Genomic DNA, 23,025 nt, shown 5'->3' on the forward strand with positions numbered 1-23,025 from the left:
TCTTTTCCACGTGGCCTCTCATCCTCTAGAAGACTAGACTGCCTTTTCCTAGATGACACCTCAGGGTAACATTCTAAAAGGTCTTATAAGTCTTAGTTTTAGATGTAACATAATTTTACTTCTGCCATATTCTACTGGTAAAAGCGAGTCACTAGGATACCCATCTTCAAGAACTATATATATATATATATATATATATGTATATATATATATATGTGTGTGTGTGTGTGTGTGTGTGTGTGTATACATGTATATATATACGTGTGTGTGTATATACATATACACATATATATATATAAAATATACCTTTATCAATATCTATATCTATCTATCCATCTATCTATCTATCTATATGATGGGAGGAACAGCAATATACTGGGATGAGAGAAATTTGTGGCCATTAAACAATCTATTAGAGTTTTCCCTCTTGCCATAAATCATTCATATTCCTCCCACATGTAAAATGTTGTCACCTCCAAACTAAGACCTCCAAAAGTCTCACCCTAAATGTTTTAGTTATCTATTGCTTCAAATTATTTATTTGCTATCACAAATTATCTTCCTAAAACAAAAATAAGCATTCATTATCTCCCACATTTCTGTCAGTCAAGAATTCAGGAGGTTAGTTGGACACTTTTGACTCAGGGTCTCTCATGTGGTTTAAGCCAAAATGTCAACCAGAGTTGTAGTCACTTGAAGGTTTGAATAGGACCAGAGGATCCACTTTCAAGATGGCTCACTCATATGCCTGTTCACAAGCTCCAGCTCCTCACTATAGAGACCTCCTCCTGAGGTTGATTAAGTGTTCTCACAATATGGAATTCAGCTTTCCTCAGAGCAGGTGATGTAAGAGAGATTGAGGAAAAACTAAAGTGCCATTTGTGACCTTGCCTTGGAAGATATATATATATATTTTTTAATATATATTTTTATATATATTTATATATATAAGATTTATATATATATTTATATATATATTATATATATATTTTATATATTTATATATATATATAAGATTTATATATATATCTATATCTATATCTATATAGATATATATATATATCACCCACCCTGGGGGTGAGAAGGGTTCCTGGATTAGGGGCTCTTTTTCTGTCTGCGAGTGGTCTCATTATTCCCCTCAGCTCTTCACTCTACGTTCTGAGCTCTTATTCTAACTTTCTAAATGGCTCTTCTTTTTATGTATGAAATGGTTTGTGCTTGTATCTGAGTAGCTTTCTCAGGAGCTTGTGCTTCCTGCTGCCCACAAGCCTCTTTTCATTTGAACTATCTCTATTTCCCTCAGTTCAAGTTAGCAAAGTGCAAGTTACCAATGCTAATGACATTATAATTCTCTTAAAATCGTTGTGGGTTTCCCTTTATCTCCTCTGCATTCACTCCATGCCCCCCAAAGCCAAATCTATCATTCTTTTTGAGATTTCTTTATATTATAGAAAAGTCCACTTCTTTGGGAGAATGCCACGGAGATCATTAGAAGCCCCATTTTCTAGCTCAATGTGGGTTTTGGGCACCTTAAATCTTAGGAGATCTTATCAAAATGTATTACAGCCATACACTTGATCTGTGTCCTGAAGCCATTTTTTTTACTTTGGTAATATTCTGCCAGCTGTAAAGACAGAAAATATAAAGCAGTATTATGTTCCAATCTAGGAAGTCCTTGTTCTTTTATATTTTCTCCAAATCCTGCTTGCAAATGCTACATATCTCATTAGCTCATCACTCTCATACTTTATTATATCCAGTTGAAGACAGTATTTGGTATTTTTATCCTTCTGCTTCCGTATCTCCTTAGCCAGATCCAACAAGCTTATGAGGCACATTTCTGTTGTCCACGTCCCTACAGTTCTGCCAGTTTATACCAAATACTGTCTTTTCTTGCTTTGTTTTCAATCACCATTTCCTTTCTGCTCCTCTACTCTCTTTTCTCTCCAGCCTCTACCCACCACCTAGGTCCAAAGCCAATGCCACATAGTTGAGGTTTTTCTTATGGCAGCATCACACTTCTAGCTACCAATTTGCCTCAGTTTTCTATTGCTGTATAACAAATCATCCAAGATTCAGTGGCTTAAAACGACAGGGCTTTAGGATATCTCACAATTTTGTTTTGGCTAGGTCATTCTTCTGATGGGCTTTAGAGAGCTCACTGTTTTGTTTGTTTTTGATTTCCACAGTTTTGATTGTCACAATTAGGTGGAGATTATTTGTCATGGTTAGAGGTTATTTGTCATGGTTAGAGGATGTTGGTAAACATGCTACAGTACTTAGGAGAACTTCCCACAACAATAAATTATCTAAGCCCAAAATGTCTATAGTGCTGAGGTTAAAAAATTTGTGGTAAGTATTTTTATATGCAATATCTTCTTTAATCTTTACAACAGCCCTATGGGATAGGTAAGACCCTCATCATTTACAAAAGAGAAAAGTGAAGCCCAGATGAGTTAAATTATTTTAACAAGATTACATAATTAGTAGAGGGAAGAGTTAGAACTTTAATACACAGACTATGTCTGAGCTCTTAACTACTATACTATTTGATGTGCATTCCACTTGGATTGTTGATCTTCATAAAAGATCAGATTTTTCTAAATATTAAAACCATGCCAGGCAATAGTCTAATCTCTCCACCAATTATTTCTTCTTTGGGTTTTTCCGTTCTATCTTAGCTGCTTTTCCTAGAAATGGAGCCCGAGGCAAGAATTAGTGTGAATGCTTTATTTAGGAGATGCAGTACTATTGCTATAAAAGTGAGCAAAAAGAGAAATGAGGCAGAATGGGAAAATAATGCAAGGTGATACACTTCACAAAGGTATTTCTATGCAGCAGCTATAGGAGATGTCTCTAGGCTATACAGAGGGGGGATGCTTGGTTCAGCCTACTGGAAGGAAGAAGAGAGTGGAAATTTGCCAAATCCTTCACATCTCCTGAGTTCCACTGCTCTGAGTTTGCCTTCTAGGTGTTTAACTCCTCCACATTCCCAGGCTGCATCAGAGCCCCTGCAGCAGCTGCTCGGAAAGCCAGGTCTCACACCTGCAGTTTGGTCTTCATCTGAATCCAGAAGTGTTATGACACACAAATGTTTTCAGGCCTGTTGTTAGTTGACCTCAAGTGGTTTAACTCTATGGGTTAGTACAGAGTCAGACTGCTGCAGCAACTGGAATAGGCCAGGTAATCAGAGTTCAGGAGATAGGTGAAGCCAAGAGAATCTGAGGTAGGACAAAAGATGTATCTGATATACTCTTCAACATGCTCACCCGTTCCTGGAAAGAAATCTTTCCGGCTTAGATAACCTAAGATATCAGTTGGGATTTGTTAAGTTTTAGGATGTAGACAATCCAGACTGAACAAGCTAAAATGCTAAGAAAAGAAGGGAAGTTATTGGCTCACATACCTGAAAGTTCAGAAGGTCAGCAAACTTCAGATTTTGGCTCAGTCGTGTGACTTTAGATCCATGGCCTTCAAGTCTAATGGTTAAGACTTTCTCCATGAGCCAATTTTATATCCAGACTGGAGTGAAGTGACTTCGGTAACTATAGGTCCCAAACCCACATATGACTACCTCCAGATATGCAGGGGAAAGAATGAACTTTCTCCATTTGATTCTCTTATAAATGATAAAATTTTCCTAAAGGGCCCTGCAGCAAACACTCCCTTGAAGTTCTCATTGTCCAACTTGCGCAATGTGTCCATTCCTGAGCAATCCCCATTAGAGGAGCCTTATGCACACTGATTCACCAACACCTGGGTTCCTGGACCAATCACTATCAAAAGGGAGGGATTACCACCACCACTTAAACCAACCAGGACCCACCTCCAGCATGCTATAACCTTCAAACTGCATAATATAAAATGGAAGCAGAATGATGTAAAAACTTGATGTAAAAGAGAAGACCATGGTGTCTACAAAAGACAGTCTTCCAAAGCTCCTAAAGACAAAGACCAAGCTGCCATCTGCATTTCTTACTAGACAATTGTCATGAGGTCTTGACTCACTTCAAATGTACACTTCTCCACTGTTGTTCCTTCCCCCATCCCCACCCCACCAGGGAACCATCTCTTCACCATCCCAACCTTTGATGGCCCAACTTATTCTCAAGCTAATCTCAAAAGTTTCCCTGATGTTTCACAGTCAGGAAACATAGGCTATAGAAAATGAGTATTTTAGAATAAGCAGGGATCTTAGAAACCTAGATCGGGTTTCATCACACTGTATTCCATGGGGTCCCAGAGGGTCTTTATTTTTTATTTATTTTTTTAATTTAAATTTTCTTTATTTTTTTTAAACATATAATATATTTTTATCCCCAGGGGTACAGGTCTGTGAATCGCCAGGTTTACACATTTCAGAGCACTCACCATAGCACACACCCTCCCCAATGTCCATAACCCCACCCCCCTCTCCCAACCTCCCTCCCCCCATCAACCCTCAGTTTGTTTTGTGAGATTAAGAGTCACTTATGGTTTGTCTCCCTCCCAATCCCATCTTGTTTCATTTACTCTTCTCCTACCCCCTTAACCCCCCATGTTGCATCTTCTCTCCCTCATAGCAGGGAGATCATATGATAGTTGTCTTTCTCCGATTGACTTATTTCGCTAAGCATGGTACACTCTAGTTCCATCCACGTCGTCGCAAATGGCAAGATTTCATTTCTTTTGATGGCTGCATAGTATTCCATTGTGTATATATACCACATCTTCTTTATCCATTCATCTGTTGATGGACATCTAGGTTCTTTCCATAGTTTGGCTATTGTAGACGTTGCTGCTATAAACATTCGGGTGCACATGCCCCTTCGAATAACTACTTTTGTATCTTTAGGATAAATACCCAGTAGTGCAATTGCTGGGTCATAGGGTAGTTCTATTTTCAACATTTTGAGGAACCTCCATGCTGTTTTCCAGAGTGGATGCTCCAGCTTGCATTCCCACCAACAGTGTAGGAGGGTTCCCCTTTCTCCGCATCCTCGCCAACATCTGTCATTTCCTGACTTGTTAATTTTAGCCATTCTGACTGGTGTGAGGTGATATCTCATTGTGGTTTTGATTTGTATTTCCCTGATGCCGAGTGATGTGGAGCACTTTTTCATGTGTCTGTTGGCCATCTGGATGTCTTCTTTGCAGAAATGTCTGTTCATGTCTTCTGCCCGTTTCTTGATTGGATTATTTGTTCTTTGGGTGTTGAGTTTGCTAAGTTCTTTATAGATTTTGGACACTAGCCCTTTATCTGATATGTCGTTTGCCAACATCTTCTCCCATTCTGTCAGTTGTCTTTTGGTTTTGTTAACTGTTTCCTTTGCTGTGCAAAAGCTTTTGATCTTGATAAAATCCCAATAGTTCATTTTTGCCCTTGCTTCCTTTGCCTTTGGCGATGTTCCTAGGAAGATGTTGCTGCGGGTGAGGTCGAAGAGGTTGCTGCCTGTGTTCTCCTCAAGGATTGTGATGGATTCCTTTCTCACATTGAGGTTCTTCATCCATTTTGAGTCTATTTTCGTGTGTGGTGTAAGGAAATGAACCAATTTCATTTTTCTGCATGTGGCTGTCCAATTTTCCCAACAACATTTATTGAAGAGGCTGTCTTTGTTCCATTGGACATTCTTTCCTGCTTTGTCAAAGATGAGTTGACCATAGAGTTGAGGGTCTATTTCTGGGCTCTCTATTCTGTTCCATTGATCTATGTGTCTGTTTTTGTGCCAGTACCATGCTGTCTTGATGATGACAGCTTTGTAATAGAGCTTGAAGTCCGGAATTGTGATGCCACCAACTTTGGCTTTCTTTTTCAATGTTGCTTTGGCTATTCGAGGTCTTTTCTGGTTCCATATAAATTTTAGGATTATTTGTTCCATTTCTTTGAAAAAAATGGATGGTACTTTGATAGGAATTGCATTAAATGTGTAGATTGCTTTAGGTAGCATAGACATTTTCACAATATTTATTCTTCCAATCCAGGAGCACGGAACATTTTTCCATTTCTTTGTGTCTTCCTCAATTTCTTTCATGAGTACTTTATAGTTTTCTGAGTATAGATTCTTAGTCTCTTTGGTTAGGTTTATTCCTAGGTATCTTATAGTTTTGGGTGCAATTGTAAATGGGATTGACTCCTTAATTTCTCTTTCTTCTGTCTTGTTGTTGGTGTAGAGAAAGGCAACTGATTTCTGTGCATTGATTTTATATCCGGACACTTTACTGAATTCCTGTACAAGTTCTAGCAGTTTTGGAGTGGAGTCTTTTGGGTTTTCCACATATAGTATCATATCATCTGCGAAGAGTGATACTTCGACTTCTTCTTTGCCGATTTGGATGCCTTTAATTTCCTTTTCTTGTCTGATTGCTGAGGCTAGGACTTCTAGTACTATGCTGAATAGCAGTGGTGATAACGGACATCCCTGCCGTGTCCCTGACCTTAGCGGAAAAGCTTTCAGTTTTTCTCCATTGAGAGTGATATTTGCGGTGGGTTTTTCATAGATGGCTTTGATAATATTGAGGTATGTGCCCTCTATCCCTACACTTTGAAGAGTTTTGATCAGGAAGGGATGCTGTACTTTGTCAAATGCTTTTTCAGCATCTATGGAGAGTATCATATGGTTCTTGCTCTTTCTTTTATTAATGTGTTGTATCACATTGATCAATTTGCGGATGTTGAACCAACCTTGCAGCCCTGGAATAAATCCCACTTGGTTGTGGTGAATAATCCTTTTAGTGTACTGTTGAATCCTATTGGCTAGTATTTTGGCGAGAATTTTTGCATCTGTGTTCATCAAGGATATTGGTCTGTAGTTCTCTTTTTTGATGGGATCCTTGTCTGGTTTTGGGATCAAGGTGATGCTGGCCTCATAAAATGAGTTTGGAAGTTTTCCTTCTATTTCTATTTTTTGGAACAGTTTCAGGAGAATAGGAATTAGTTCTTCTTTAAATGTTTGGTAGAATTCCCCCGGGAAGCTGTCTGGCCCCGGGCTTTTGTTTGTTTGGAGATTTTTGATGACTGTTTCAATCTCCTTACTGGTTATGGGTCTGTTCAGGCTTTCTATTTCTTCCTGGTTCAGTTGTGGTAGTTTATATGTCTCTAGGAATGCATCCATTTCTTCCAGATTGTCAAATTTGTTGGCGTAGAGTTGCTCATAGTATGTTCTTATAATTGTCTGTATTTCTTTGGTGTTCGTTGTGATCTCTCCTCTTTCATTCATGATTTTATTTATTTGGGTCCTTTCTCTTTTCTTTTTGATAAGTCTGGCCAGGGGGTTATCGATCTTATTGATTCTTTCAAAGAACCAGCTCCTAGTTTCGTTGATTTGTTCTATTGTTTTTTTGGTTTCTATTTCATTGATTTCTGCTCTGATCTTTATGATTTCTCTTCTCCTGCTGGGTTTAGGGTTTCTTTCTTGTTCTTTCTCCAGCTCCTTTAGGTGTAGGGTTAGGTTGTGTACCTGAGACCTTTCTTGTTTCTTGAGAAAGGCTTGTACCGCTATATATTTTCCTCTCAGGACTGCCTTTGTTGTGTCCCACAGATTCTGAACCGTTGTGTTTTCATTATCATTTGTTTCCATGAATTTTTTCAATTCTTCTTTAATTTCCTGGTTGACCCATTCATTCTTTAGAAGGATGCTGTTTAGTCTCCATGTATTTGGGTTCTTTCCAAATTTCCTCTTGTGATTGAGTTCTAGCTTCAGAGCGTTGTGGTCTGAAAATATGCAGGGAATGATCCCAATCTTTTGATACCGGTTGAGACCTGATTTAGGACCGAGAATGTGATCTATTCTGGAGAATGTTCCATGTGCACTAGAGAAGAATGTGTATTCTGTTGCTTTGGGATGAAATGTTCTGAATATATCTGTGATGTCCATCTGGTCCAGTGTGTCATTTAAGGCCTTTATTTCCTTGTTGATCCTTTGCTTGGATGATCTGTCCATTTCAGTGAGGGGAGTGTTAAAGTCCCCTATGATTACTGTATTATTGTCGATGTTTCTTTGATTTTGTTATTAACTGGTTTATATAGTTGGCTGCTCCCACGTTAGGGGCATAGATATTTAAAATTGTTAGATCTTCTTGTTGGACAGATCCTTTGAGTATGATATAGTGTCCTTCCTCATCTCTTATTATAGTCTTTGGCTTAAAATCTAATTGATCTGATCTAAGGATTGCCACTCCTGCTTTCTTCTGATGTCCATTAGCATGGTAAATTCTTTTCCACCCCCTCACTTTAAATCTCGAGGTGTCTTTGGGTTTAAAATGCGTTTCTTGTAGGCGACATATAGATGGGTTTTGTTTTTTTATCCATTCTGATACCCTGTGTCTTTTGATTGGGGCATTTAGCCCGTTAACATTCAGGGTAACTATTGAGAGATATGAATTTAGTGCCATTGTATTGCCTGTAAGGTGATTGTTATTGTATATTGTCTCTGTTCCTTTCTGATCTACTACTTTTAGGGTCTCTCTTTGCTTAGAGGACCCCTTTCAATATTTCCTGTAGAGCTGGTTTGGTGTTTGCAAATTCCTTCAGTTTTTGTTTGTCCTGGAAGCTTTTAATCTCTCCTATTTTCAATGATAGCCTAGCTGGATATAGTATTCTTGGCTGCATGTTTTTCTCGTTTAGTACTCTGAATATATCATGCCAGCTCTTTCTGGCCTGCCAGGTCTCTGTGGATAAGTCTGATGCCAATCTAATATTTTTACCATTGTACGTTACAGACTTCTTTTCCCGGGCTGCTTTCAGGATTTTCTCTTTGTCACTAAGACTTGTAGATTTTACTATTAGGTGACGGGGTGTGGACCTATTCTTATTGATTTTGAGGGGGGTTCTCTGAACCTCCTGGATTTTGATGCTTGTTCCCTTTGCCATATTGGGGAAATTCTCTCCAATAATTCTCTCCAATATACCTTCTGCTCCCCTCTCTGTTTCCTCTTCTTCTGGAATCCCAATTATTCTAATGTTGTTTCGTCTTATGGTGTAACTTATCTCTCGAATTCTCCCCTCGTGGTCCAGTAGCTGTTTGTCCCTCTTTTGCTCAGCTTCTTTATTCTCTGTCATTTGGTCTTCTATATCACTAATTCTTTCTTCTGCCTCATTTTACCTAGCAGTGAGAGCCTCTATTTTTTATTGCATCTCATTAATAGCTTTTTTGATTTCAACTTGGTTAGATTTTAGTTCTTTTATTTCTCCAGAAAGGGCTTTTATGTCTCCCGAGAGGGTTTCTCTAATATCTTCCATGCCTTTTTCGAGCCCGGCTAGAACCTTGAGAATCGTCATTCTGAACTCTATATCGACATATTACCAATGTCTGTATTGATTAGGTCCTTAGCCTTTGGTACTGCCTCTTGTTCTTTTTTTGGTGGTGAATTTTTCCGCCTTGTCATTTTGTCCAGATAAGAGTATATGAAGGAGAAAGTAAAATACTAGAATGGTGGCAACAACCCCAGGAAAATATGCCTTAACCAAATCAGAAGAGATCCCAAATCATGAGGTGGGAGAAAGGGGATAAAAAGAGGTTCAGAAAGAAAAAAAAAATGAAACAAAAGAAGAAAATGAATAAAGAAAAAATATAAAAAGGAAAAAATATATTAGATAAACTAGTTAAAAAACATTAAAAAAGAAAAGGGTAAAAGTTTCAAAAATTTAGCAGAAGAAGAGAAAAAAATTGAAAAAGAAAAAAAAAATTAACTGCAAGGCTAAAGAATCATGGGGAGAAAGCCATGAGTTCCGGCTTTGCTTTCTCCTCCTCTGGAATTCCGCTGCTCTCCTTGGTATTGAAACTGCACTCCTTGGTAGATGAACTTGGTCCTGGCTGGATTTCTTGTTGCTCTTCTGGGGGAGGGGCCTGTTGTAGTGATTCTCAAGTGTCTTTGCCCCAGGCGGAGTTGCACCGCCCTTACCAGGGGCCCGGCTGAGTAATCCGCTCGGGTTTGCTTTCAGGAGCTTTTGTTCCCTGAGCGCTTTCCATAGAGTTCCCGAGGACAGGAATATGGCGGCCTCCCCTTCTCCGGCCCGGAGGAGCCGAGAGCCCGGGGCCCCACTCCTCAGTGCGCCCTCAGAGAACAGCGCCCAATTACTCCCGTCACCCTGGCCTCCGGCCGCGCTCTGAGCTGACCGAACCTGCGACCGGTTCAAGGTAACCCCGAGCTGAGAGCTCACTCCTCGGCTCTTCTCTGTAGCCGGCTTCCCCGTTCTAATACCTGTAAGCTCTGCGACACTCAGACACCCCCGATCCTTCTGTGACCCTGCGGGACCTGAGGCCACGCTGGCCCCGTGCGGGCTTCACCCCGGTTAAGCCTCTGGAACGATGTCCCTCAGCGGAACAGACTTTTAAAATTCCCGATTTTGTGCTCCGTTGCTCCGCCGCTTGCCGGGAGCCGGCCCCTCCCCCCCGCGGCCTATCTTCCCGTCGCTTTGGATTCACTTCTCCGCCAGTCCTACCTTTCAGAAAGTGGTTGATTTTCTGTTTCTAGAGTTGCTGTTCTTCTTCTCTTCGATCTCCCGTTGGATCTGTAGGTGTTTGCAATCTTTAGATAAGCTATCTAGCTGATCTCCTGCTACCTGAAGTAGTCTCAGCCTGCTACTTCTCCGCCATCTTGACTCCTCTCCCCCAGAGGCCCTTTAAAGTGCTCTCAGATATGGCCTTTGAGGGCTAAAGGAAAGAGCCAAACAGATTGGCTCTGGACGCTCTGCACTTACCCAACCAGGGCACTGATGTGATTTAGTTTGAGTTGAATACTCAAACAATATATTAGTTTGAAAACTCAAAAAATAATCAGTTCAATTTGAATGATTTATTTTACATAGTTACATATTTTGTTTCAAGATTAACTTCCCTTTGTAGAGAGGATTTCTTGAGGTTGGGGATTTTATGAATAAAATCCATTTATTATAGAAGTGAGAAAACTGAAGCTCAGAGAAGGGTCTGAGGCATGTGTTGAAGGTCATGATGCTGATCTGACCCCCCTCCTCAAAACCACTATTCGATATTTGGAAAAATCCCTTCTGTCCTTCCTGAGTCCTCTCTTTTTAGAACCCATGGCCTGAACTCATGCAAATCTCACTCACAGAAAGATGTTCCAAGTCATCCCACCGATTCATAGCTCATCTCCTTGTTAAAATCAAACATAATAGTGTAGTGCCAAGGAGTGAACGTGATGATTCAGATGCATCTCAGCAGCAGAGAAAAGAGCAGGACCACCTCGTTCCCATTAGAACGCTCACTCCTGACAACACAGCCAGGGGTCACATTAGTTACTTGGCAGGCACAAAACACCATTGCCTCATACTGTCCGTTAAAACTCTTAGTATTTTTTTTTTTATAAGCTGCTACAAAGACTTTTCTTCCCATTCTGTTCCCAACCACTTGTTTACTTAGACCCAATTTCAGGACTTCACATTTATTTTATTTAGTCTAAAATTCTAAGTGCCCAATCCTGTACATTTCTGGGCATATTCCATGAGGAATAAGAATTCTAGGGCAGGAATAGCAAATTCACCTACCTATAGGAACCAGGCAGGGAGGGAAGGAGATAATGTTAGTAAATGAAGGCAGCATGGTACTAGTCAAACCTGTGATGTGTGAGCTCTGGTAAGATGGAGAACTCAGCCCAAGCTAAAGGGACAGCTTTTACTCAGCTTCAGCTCACCATTACCATGCAAAAATCTAGCCCAGGGGCACCTGGGTGGCTCAGTAGGTTAAGCCTCTGCCTTCGGCCAGGGTTATGATCTCAGGGTCCTGGGATCGAGCCCCACATCGGGCTTTCTGCTCAGCAAGAAGCCCGCTTCCCCCCCTCTCTCTGCCTGCTTCTCTGCCTGCCTCTCTGCCTACTTGTGATCTCTCTCTCTGTCAAATAAATATTTAAAAAAAAAAAATCTAGCCCAGTGTTGCTCTGTCTTCTGATTTTTTAAGAGGAACCAGAAATGTGGATACTTACTGGAAATATCCAGTCTTAAATGTTGGCCACTAATTTGCAACGTTCTAATATAATCTGGAGGCCAAAGAAAATACATCTGTAGGGTTCGACCCATAAACCGCAAGCTTGCAACCTTTGTCCTGGGGGCTGAGGGAGTGGGGAAGCACTGGTTATTGAGACAAAAATATAAAATGATTTGTATTATCTTGTATTTAATAGCATAACATTTATTTTTAATACTCCCTTTTTAATCATAGGCTTGGGCATTTTAAACTTAAAGAGAATCTTGGAGATTATACAGTTTAATTCTCCTGTTTTACAAAAGAAGAAACTATGATCCAGAGAGAAGTGACTTGGAATTTAATTAAATATATATCAGCGAAATGAATAAAAAATTAGATTCTCAGAAATGGGAAGAGCAGGCTTGGTCCCCCAGTCCAGGGTTTCTCAATCTCAGCTCTCCTGACATTTTGGATCAGATAATTGTTGTGGGCACCAGCTTGTGCACTGGAAGATCTTTATTAGCAGCATCCCTGGCCTCTAACCACTAGGTGCCAGTAACACACACCCTCAGTTTTGTTGGGCAAGATGGAGGCAAAAACATATCCAGATATTGCATGGCCCTGAGGGACAAAATCACCACTGCCATCACTAACTCCTTTCTCTTTCAAATGAAGAAACTAAGACTCAGAAAACTGAAGAGTTTTGTCATGGTTACATGAGGAATTATTGGCACAGTTGATAGTAAGTCACAGGTATCTTAATTCCCCATAGAGCACTTTCCCTGCCAAAGCCTACAAATCTGAACTACAATTTCATCAGCAAAAGAGTTGTCTAAAACTATGTATTTTAAGTTAAGAGACAATGGCATGATGGTGGGGAGCACAGCTTCTAAGACTAACAGATAAGGACTTCATTCTTAGCTCTTCTACTTACTAACTTTGTGACACTGACCAGATCAACCTCTCTGAGCATTGTTGCCTCATTTGAAAAGTGAGATTCTAAGAGATAAAGTTCTTTCTTAAGATTTATTTGTTTTAGGGAGAGAGAGCGAGAGTGCACATACGTGCATGTGTGTGAGTGGAGGAAGAGAGAGAGAATCTCAAGAAGACTCTCTATTGAGTGCAGAGCCCAATGTAGGGCTTGATCTCATGACCCATGAGATCATGACCTCAGCCAAAATCAAGAGTTGAAAGCTTAACCAACTGAGCCACCCAAGCACACCAGAAATAAAGTTTATTTTTTTAATGGGTGTTAAAATGTATATAGTGCCTGCCATGTAATAAGGATCAATCAATGGAAGTATTTTATTATAGTTGTTATTATTATTGTTGTTGTTATTATTATTATTATTAACTGGACTTGGGGTCATCAAAACCAAATCGGACCTGCCTATTTTTATATAGCCTATGAGATAAGAATGACTTTTACATTTTTAAAATTTTTTTAATTCATTATTTTTTTAAGATTTATTTATTTTAGAGAGAGCATGTGAGTGCATGAGTGAGTGCATAAAGGGGCAAAGGGAGAGCATCCCCAAGAAGACTCCCCACTAAGCAAGGAGCCCAACATAGGGCTCAGTCTCACAACCCTTGAGATCATGATTTGAGCCAAAACGAAAAGTCAGATGCTTAACTGACTGAGCTACCCAGGTGCCCTTTAATTGTTTTTTTTTTTTAATACTGTTTTATGATACGTAAAAACAGTGTAAAATCAAATGTCAATGTTCACAAATATCAGTTTTATTAGAACACAGCCAGGCTTATGTATCTACACATAGTCTATAGCTGTTTTCACACAGCAGAGTTGAGTGGTACAACCTAGATCACATGGCTGGCAAAGCCTAAGATATCTACTGGCCCTTTACAGCAAGATTGTCAGTCTCTTAACTAGATCTTTGATCTGCAGGGAGAAAACTGGCGCTACCATTTGCACAGAGCCCTCTGGTGTACAGGAAGAAATATAGCACAAAATCCATCCTTGCTTTTTGATGTTCCATTGCTATTCTAACACCTCTAACCATGTGTTTAACTCTCAGTATTTGTGTGCACCTAGTATTTTCAGAAATAGTCATCCAGGGCATTTGAGAAACCTTTACTTTTCATATATGTCCTCTTTTGAATAAATCCCATTGTAGACTTGATACTTGGAGGTATTTTTTCAAAATCTGGAATATTTATCAGAAAGAAAGTAAATGGTTTACTCAGTGTTAAGCCAACCACATATTTTAACTGTTGCATGATTTGGACAGGACAATAAAGAAGGATATCCATTAAAAAGGAAAAAAAGATAAGAATTATCTGCCAAAACTAAAATTTAAGAGTTGTTGTCATGTCATGGTTTTATATATATATATATGTATGTATAAAATATACATCTTTGTTTTTTTTAATCTGACTATAGGCCAAGGGTTTAAAAGTCATGATACCTATTTACAGTCCTAGCCATGCCACTAACTAGATTTGTGGTCTCTGGAATTTTTTTTCAACTCAATACTATACATACATTGACTGTCTAATATGTGCCAGACACTGAGCTGGGTACCGAAAGTGCAAAGATAAAACGGACATGATCTTTGTCCTGGAAGATTTCACCAAGGGTCTCTTTAAGTCATTGAACTTCTTTGAGGGTCAGTTTTCTCATCTGAAAGTGTAGAGTACTAAACTAAATACTTTACCTGCTCCAGAAACTTTTATTGAGTTCCTTTGTTTTGCCATAACTTCTAGTACACAATGAGGAATGAAAATAGGACTGCATCAGTTGGGGGAAATTGGAAGGGGAGGTGAACAAAGAGAGACTATGGACTCTGAAAAACAATCTGAAGGGTTTGAAGAGGTGGGGGGGTGGGAGGTTGGGTATTAGAGAGGGCACAGACTGCATGGAGCACTGGGTGTGGTACAAAAACAATGAATACTGTTATGCTGAAAATAAATAAATAAAAAAAGAAAAAAAATAAAATGTATGATTTAGTGGAAAAAAAAAATAGGACTGCATCATTATTGTCATTCAATTTTGAAGTGTACCTACTCATGCCCTGTGAAGTAGTTCACAGGTGATTATAATACAATATAATAAATGAAATATAGGTATATGAAGCACATTTAATGAAGCCACCAATGTTTTCTGAATGAAGAAAGATAGGCTTCATAGGACAAGTAACATGAGTAAGTCTTAAATGATGAGTTCATTGATGACATGGTATGTTGGGAGCTCTCATCACTGAGAAGAGGTAAAACCAGACCAAAACAAATTTAGGAGATGAGGAAGAAGACTATGGCCAAGAGAGACAGCTCCTCCCAGACTTGGAAGTCCAAGGAAGGTGGGCAAGATTCAGTCTAAAACCAGGGAGAATCTGATACAAAGAGGTGAGGTATGTCATTCAGGCTTCGGGGTGTTTAGTGTTCTTGGTGCCACATGTAAACTAAAAAGGATCATTCTAAAGGAGATGAAGGAAGTCAGGCACGAGGTTCCCAAGGGGAAAGGAGTGATGTGTATCAGAATAGTGTCAGGCCAACAGACAAATGCTCATTTTCTAAGATTTCACTCTGGATCAGTATAAATAAGCACCCAGGCTAAGAATCAAGAGACAGCAACATAATGCTCGTGGGTGTCTAGAGTAAGGGATGCACATGCACAACTACCAATAATTCCCAGACCTCATGTGTGTGTGGCAAGGAAGCTTTACATGGCTTGTCAGTCCCAGGGATCATAATCTTGCTAGTGTGGGTACCATGGCAGGAAGCTCAGCCATTGAAGGGGCAGGCAGGATTGGTTGCAAAGACAGAGAAGGATGAGAGATCTTTATAAATGGAAGCACAGCATGTACAAAAGAACACAGATGCACTTCTAACTCTTCGACAACCCAAATACTTCCCTTCTTGCCTTCCAACCTGGCATCTGCAAATGTATCTACAGTGCCAATGAGAGAGGCCCTGTCATGATTCTCTGATAAGTCCTAAGTAACCTGGCAAGGGATGTAGGATTCGTATGCATTGTTTAATGCTTTCCTGATTCAACTTAACTAAATTCCAAACTTTAAATCCCATTGTTCAAGGCACAGGATAGAGCCAGACCTGCCTTCCTCAGGAAGAATCCCTTGACATTCAGACCCATGATTCTTTGAAACTTTGGATGTCTCTGCCTGCCTTGACAGCCCCATCTTCCCCACTTCCCATTACAACATCACTCCACTTAGTCCTCCATTTCCAAAGGTCTCCTGTGAAGGCCTGTACCACTGCAGCCGGTTCAGAGCACACCTGGCCAGAGCTAGTTATTGACCCCCTCTCCCCACCCCATCCCACTTCTCATGGGACCGAGGTTTCACTAAGTTCCCAGTGTGCTGTGCCAAAGCTTTCCTCTCTATCCACTCCCACACCCAGCCTCCACTCTACTCCTAGGCCACAGTGCACTTGGGGGAAATTCAATCCATATGTTTCCTTTTCTTCCTACAGAACGCATCCAGCCATTGTTTAAAGAGGGAGGCAATGGCCAAGAAGAGCCCTATGAGGCCTCTCTTAGCCTTCCAATCCTTCATTAGGGAGCAAGGAAAGAAGGACTTTGCCAAGAGCAAACCTGAAATATTCCTTTGGGTTTGGTTCAAAGTCTGCAAGTCACACTTCCACACAAACATGTCCTCAGGACTGAAGATGTACGGCATTGTTCAAGGGATCTCATGGGCATAAAGAGAAGAGAACAGCCATCACCACCACCACTGGCCTGGCTCTGAGATGTGTGTGAAGGGAATCGGTTTGTAGGATGCTATTTTACATCATTAACTTCCAAAGCTGATACATAACCTATCTGAGAATATCAGTTCTCCCTAATTATAAGCACATACTACCACAGATCAACAATTTTACAGTTCAAAGAAACCTGAGATAGCCATCAGGTAGGTCTCAATTATCTCATTTTAAAATAAGAGAAAACTTAGGGTTAGGGACAGTGAGGGACTTGCCCATGGTCAAGCTGATCAGTGTTTCATGAAGAAGTCAGGACTTCTGATTCCAAGTTCAGAGCTTTGGACTCAGTGCTTTGTGCCCTGACTTTACACAGATGCTAAATGCCCAATATAGACAAGGTTCATTTTCTTTTAAGATCATAGATACAAAGTATGGATTGGTGATTGCCACAGACTGGGCATGGAGATGGGGGGTGAGTGAAATAGGTGAAGTTAATCAACTGGTATAAATGTCCAATAATAAAGTCATGGGGATGTCATGTACAGCATGGTCACCACAGTTAATAATACTGTATTTTATGGTTTTTTTCATTTTTTAAATTTAGTTTATTAACATATCAAGTATTATTAGTTTCAGAGGTAGAGTTCAGCAGATCATCTGTCTTTTGTAACACCCAGAGCTCAGTACATCATGTGCCTTCCTTAATGTCCATCACCCAGTTACCCCACCCCCTCACCCCTCTCCTCTCCAGCAAAATTCATTTTCATGTTTAACTCTCCTGGCTTATTCTGAACCAATCCTTTTTAAAACTTTTCTTTATTCACCTGTTCACTTTCTTGTGTGCATGTTTGGGAGTCGGGGGATTCTTTGAACTCACCATCTAGGGACTCTTAAGCATCCTAAAAAATGCCTATGTGGGCTTTCCATAAATAATTTTGAAGACACGGAGCTCACTGCCCTCTATAATGGCCCATTCCATCTTCAGGCAAGCTCTGGTTGTTGGAAAGCTCTTTCTCACATTAAGCAGAGGTTTGCTTCTCTAGCATTTTCCCCACAAACTGGTCTGCTTATTAGGATCTTAGAGCTGCTTTCAGTAGAAGCCAAATAGGGAGGCTCCAGTGCTCCCACAGAGCAAGCACTGCCTTGCAGCACCTTTATCACAGTCACCCCTGGGGGCTTGTGTCTTTACCCATAATCCCATCAGGGGAGATCTTTTTTTTTTAACTGAGACGCCATAACTGAGATGACATACAACATTATGTAAGTTTCAAGTTTCATAATGATCCAATATACATATATATTATGAAATGATCACCACAATAAGTCCAGTTAACCTCCATCACCATATATAATTACAGATTTTTTTTCTTATGATAAGAACTTTTAAGATCTTGGCAACTTTCAAATATTCAATATAGTATTATTAACTATAGTCACTATGTTGAACATTACAACCCCAGGATTTATTTATTTTATAACTGGGAGTTTCTCCCTTTTGACCCTCATTACCCATTTTGCCCACCTCCCACTTCTGCTAACCACCAATCTGTTCTCTGTATGTATGACGTCAGGGGTTTTGTTTGTTTGGGGGAAAGAGTTGTTTAGATTCTATGTATAAGTGAGCTCATATTATTTGTTTCCCTCTGTCTGACTTCTTTCACTTAGCATAATGCCTTCAAGGCCAATTCATGTTATTGCAAATGGCAGGATTTTTCTCTTTTTTATGGCTGAAAAATATTCCCTTGTGTGTACACAGACCACATTTTCTTTATCCATCCATCTGTTGATGGACACTTAGGTTGTTTCTGTGTCTTGGCTATTGTGAATAACATGGTGATAAACATGGAATTGCAGGTATCTTTTTGAGTTAGTGTTTATATTTCCTTCAGACAAATACCTAGAAGTGGAATTGCTGCATCACATGGTGTTTTTCATTTTTAATTGTATTTTTAATAAACACTGTGGCAGTTGAAGACTCCAGATTCTATTAACTAAGATCTCGTCAGAATCTAAGAAAACACTAATAAGCTTTATAGTAAAAATGTAATTTATGATATCAACGTAATATTTCATTAAATACAATATAAAAAATCAAGGGTTTCATGTGTGTTTCCTACAATGTATATATTTAGTACCCAGTTACTGGCACCTTCTTATGTACCAAGTTCTCTTCTAGAGCACCAGGGATCTCACAAAAAAACAAGATTAACCCTTTGTGGAGGTCCTTTCCAGTGATGCCTTTCAGCCTTAAACCTCGATGGCTCTAAGAATCTCAGCCAGGAAGGGAGGCCACTGCTGACAGAGGCAGATGACAAGGATAAGAGAATGGGGCAGCTGAGAGCAGGACAGTGGAGGGGAAGAGGGAAGTTTAGAAAGTGAGTAAGACATGCAAGTAAGGGGAAAAGGTAGAGGCTGATTCAAGGATAATAGTGGTTATGGAGCATAATGCCATAGAAAAACCATGGACTTCAGAGTCGAGCAATGAAGGTCCAAATCCCAAATTCCACACCACTTGTTTGAGAAGGTGTTTAGCCCTCAACCATTAACCAGTCTAAATCCCTATCCCCTCATCTATAGAATGCAGATAAAAACACATTATTTCCAAGGATAAAATGAAGTCAAAACAAATTTAAAGTCTCTGACACACACTGACGAACAAACATAAAATTCCCATCTCCCACAGAGAAAATGAAGCCTAGCAAGCAGACCAGTGCTCTGACCTTTACTAGTCTATTCTAACAGCTGATGGCCCTTTTCCTCTTGGCTAGGGAGTCCTGGAAATTAGAACCTCAAAATAATCAAATCCCATGAGCTTAAGCTCCAGCTTGACAGTTATGAAAGGATATATTCCTTTCCTTCAACCAGTGAGCATGGTTTCATTCTTCCTACGTACACCTTGCCTTGGGCAAAAGTGAAACAAACCCAGATATCAAGATGTTCATGAGGTGGGATGGGGGTGGTGCTGGGAGGACACCAGTCTCCTAGTGCGCTAGGGTATTTGCACAGCTGCAGTCAATTAGATGAAACTGTAATTGTTTTATACTTCTGCTCAATGCTTAATCCTGGAGAAAGAAGAATGGATGGTTGGTTTTCCTTTTTCATCTTTTGGTATTTTTGTTTTGTTTTTGTTTCTCATCATAATATTTATATAGTATTTGTGTAAGGGAAAGCAATCATAATGAAATGGATAATCAAATAGAGTGCTCTAAGGCACATTTACAAAAACCTTCATCTCAGAAACGCTTCATTTACCCAGACAGTGGGCAGCCAAGGGCATGGGAAAGTCTGTTTCTACGGACAGGGAACTGATTCATGCCAATCAGCTAGCGAGTTCCTCTTTCAAAATGCTCCATATGTAAAATATAGCATAATAAATCACATCAACAAGCAAACAGGAGGTACTATACGCCTTCCAGGTGCTGAATCCATGCTAAGGACAGGAGGTGCCAAAATGAATAGGAGACTATGAGGCTCAGGGCCAGGATGAGGGTAAGGAGAATGAGCCACTTGCTTCAGGAACAAACTTTAAGGGGATGCCCAAAAACTCAGTTATCAAGATAAATTTTTGAAAAAATTATAAAAGAATATTTTTAAAAATAAAAATTAATGCAACGAAAACCCATAGTGAACAAAATGCCAAACTTCGGTATGTTTTTAACTTTTCATTAGTAGTTGAATATTCATGTAGACCATGAAAAATTTTAGGAAAGCCACTCTTGGAGTACGAAACAAGAATATTTACTTTACAAATCATTAAAGCTAGTTTGGTGCTGAATCTAAAAACTACAAGATGGAGAAGGAGGAAGAAAAAAATACATGAAAGCCCAAACATATGACACAAAACAATTATAAAAAGAACTGTAAGTGTTTTAAATCTCCCCTTTAAAAACTGAAACTGATATTAACTTCTAAAGTAAAATCCCTTGATTTGAAATTTGGGAATAAGATTAAGAGTCAAACAAACATTCATTTCCTTTGACCCAAAAACAATACTTCAGGGAATTTATTGTAAGTACAGCTGAAATATGGAAAATGCATCATTTGTAACCAAAAAACTTAAAAGAACTCTCAACAGAATATTATCCAGTCATTAAAAATAATGGTCATGTAGACCAAGCAATGTTAAAAAATGATAAAACAACATAATGAAGTGAAAAAAGTAGGAAGCACAAATACATATAAACCACAGTGACAATGTCATAAAAACCACGCAGAAAACAGAAACTGAAGGTAAACACACCAAAATTTTAATAGCGACTTTGATGGTAGAAATCTGAGTTTATTTTTCTTCCTTTCTTCCCTCCTTCCTTTTCTTCTTTCCTTTGTTTTTTTCCCTTTATTTCTTTCTCCCTTCCTGTTTTCAGGAATTACAGATTGTATTTTGTGGTGTATACTGTATTTTACATCACATCATTTGGGGTCCAGGCAGGGAACAGATGGCATGTTCAGAGATCACTGAAAAGTAGTTACAAGATTACTCTCAGAGGTGTGAGTAAGGTAAAGGAAGCACCAGGAAATGATAAAATACAATGTCTAGCAATAGCAAGGAGCTGTATTTTTAGATCAGAAGAAGGAAGAGGAAGGAACAGTTTCCAGAAGGAGGAGAGAACTGCAGCTATAGAGGAAAGCTGTTCTGGAGGAAGAATAGCCACTACCAAACCACAGTTCCGGATGAGAAGAGATACTCTGGTCTCTCTCTACTCCCCTCTTCCAATCCCCTGCTGGTGTCTGCCGCTGGCTGATCTGAGCGAATGAATGCTGGAGGATAAGGGCACCTATGTAATAAGGTCAGCCTCTTAGAGTAGAGAGGACATAAGGACAAGGGTAAAAAGTGGATCTGAAAGGACGAAGAAAACGTATCCCGCAAAATCACCATATCATTTTATTTCTTAAATGTGTAAATTGAGAAACCGACTGCATTTGAAACTGACTTTTCTTCTCCATCAAACTCAGATAAAAGTAATTCCTACCTCAGGGCACCTGGGTGGCTCCATTAAACACCCACCTCTTGATTTCAGCTCAGGTCATGATCTCAGGGTCATGAGATGGAGCCCTGTGACAGGCTCTGCACTCTGCAGGGAGTCTGCTTGACATTCTCTCTCTCCTCTCACTGTGCCCCTGCCCCCCAACTCATGCACACGCTCTCTCTCTCAAATAAATAGTTAAATAAAAAAATAATTCCTACCTCATAAGGTTACTGAGTAATCTTGAAAATCATCAATGCTATTGTTCTGGCACTATTATTATAATCATTATATATTGTGCTCGCTTTGGAAGCACATATACTATTATTATAATCATTATATGTGTGTATATGTATTTATACATATACATATGTATATACATATATACATATACATATATACACATATATGTATATATATAATGTGTGTGTATATATATACACACACACACAATTATGTTCATGGTGCTGATGGTGTTGGAGCTGGTAGTGGCAGGGTGGCCACAGTGGTGGTGATAATGGTAATGGTGACAGTGAGGATGGTGCACATCGTGGTGACAGTTGCTGTGATGGAAGTGGCAGTGGTAATGGTCATCATGACGGTGGTGTTGCACACATGACAAGTGGTGATGACAGTTGTTGTCATTGATACATTATCCTCTTACATGAATGGTGAGCTTCCTATGTTATCAAATGCTACCCTTAAAGAACATACAGCTCCATTCATAAGTAAGTAATGGCATTAAACCTATCTTCTCTGAGATCAGGTATGATAAAATGGTAAGATATGGATCCCTCAGGGCCCATCTCCCCGATGCTTCTTTAATCCATAGAAAAAGTTAACTCAACCCACAGTGCATTCACTAGGAAACTACTACATGGCTTCTCCAGAAAGAAATTTTCTATCTTCATCATCTCTATAGCTGAGAGCAAGGACAGGAAGGTACTGTGAACACAGCATCCTAGGCTGTGAGCAGTGCCTGACTGAGTGCCTAGCACCTTCCAGCCCTGAAAATACATACTTAAGGAGTGAATGAAAGCTCTATGGATTATCATGGACGTCCAAACCAGCTTGACTGTGTAGAGAGGATGATACTGAGCACTTAACTATTCTAACTACTTCACAGGTTTTAGCCCAGTAAATCTCAAGTTTTACAAAATAGATATTAATATTATGCCATTTTAAAAGATATGGCAACTGAGGCACAGAGGACTCAAATAGTTCTATGTTGTGTAGCTGGCAGGTGAATAACTTGGAATTCAAATTCGGAAATCTCAGTGTTAGGGCATGGCCTCTTTCCCCTAAATGTCCTCAGAGAAGGCTTCATACGGGAGGAGGTACAGTTGGAACTGAGCTGAGAGAAAGGGGTAATGACAGGAAAATTCTAAAGAGGGCCATTCCAGGCATAGGAAATAGTATTTGGCAAAGACCCAGAGGGAAACCACAGAAGTAGTTTGAATGATATTCTCAGAGATAACCTTCAGGAA

Source organism: Enhydra lutris, unplaced genomic scaffold, assembly GCF_002288905.1.
Source record: "Enhydra lutris kenyoni isolate GAN:26980312 unplaced genomic scaffold, ASM228890v2 scaffoldscaffold9, whole genome shotgun sequence".
Taxonomy (NCBI): domain Eukaryota; kingdom Metazoa; phylum Chordata; class Mammalia; order Carnivora; family Mustelidae; genus Enhydra; species Enhydra lutris.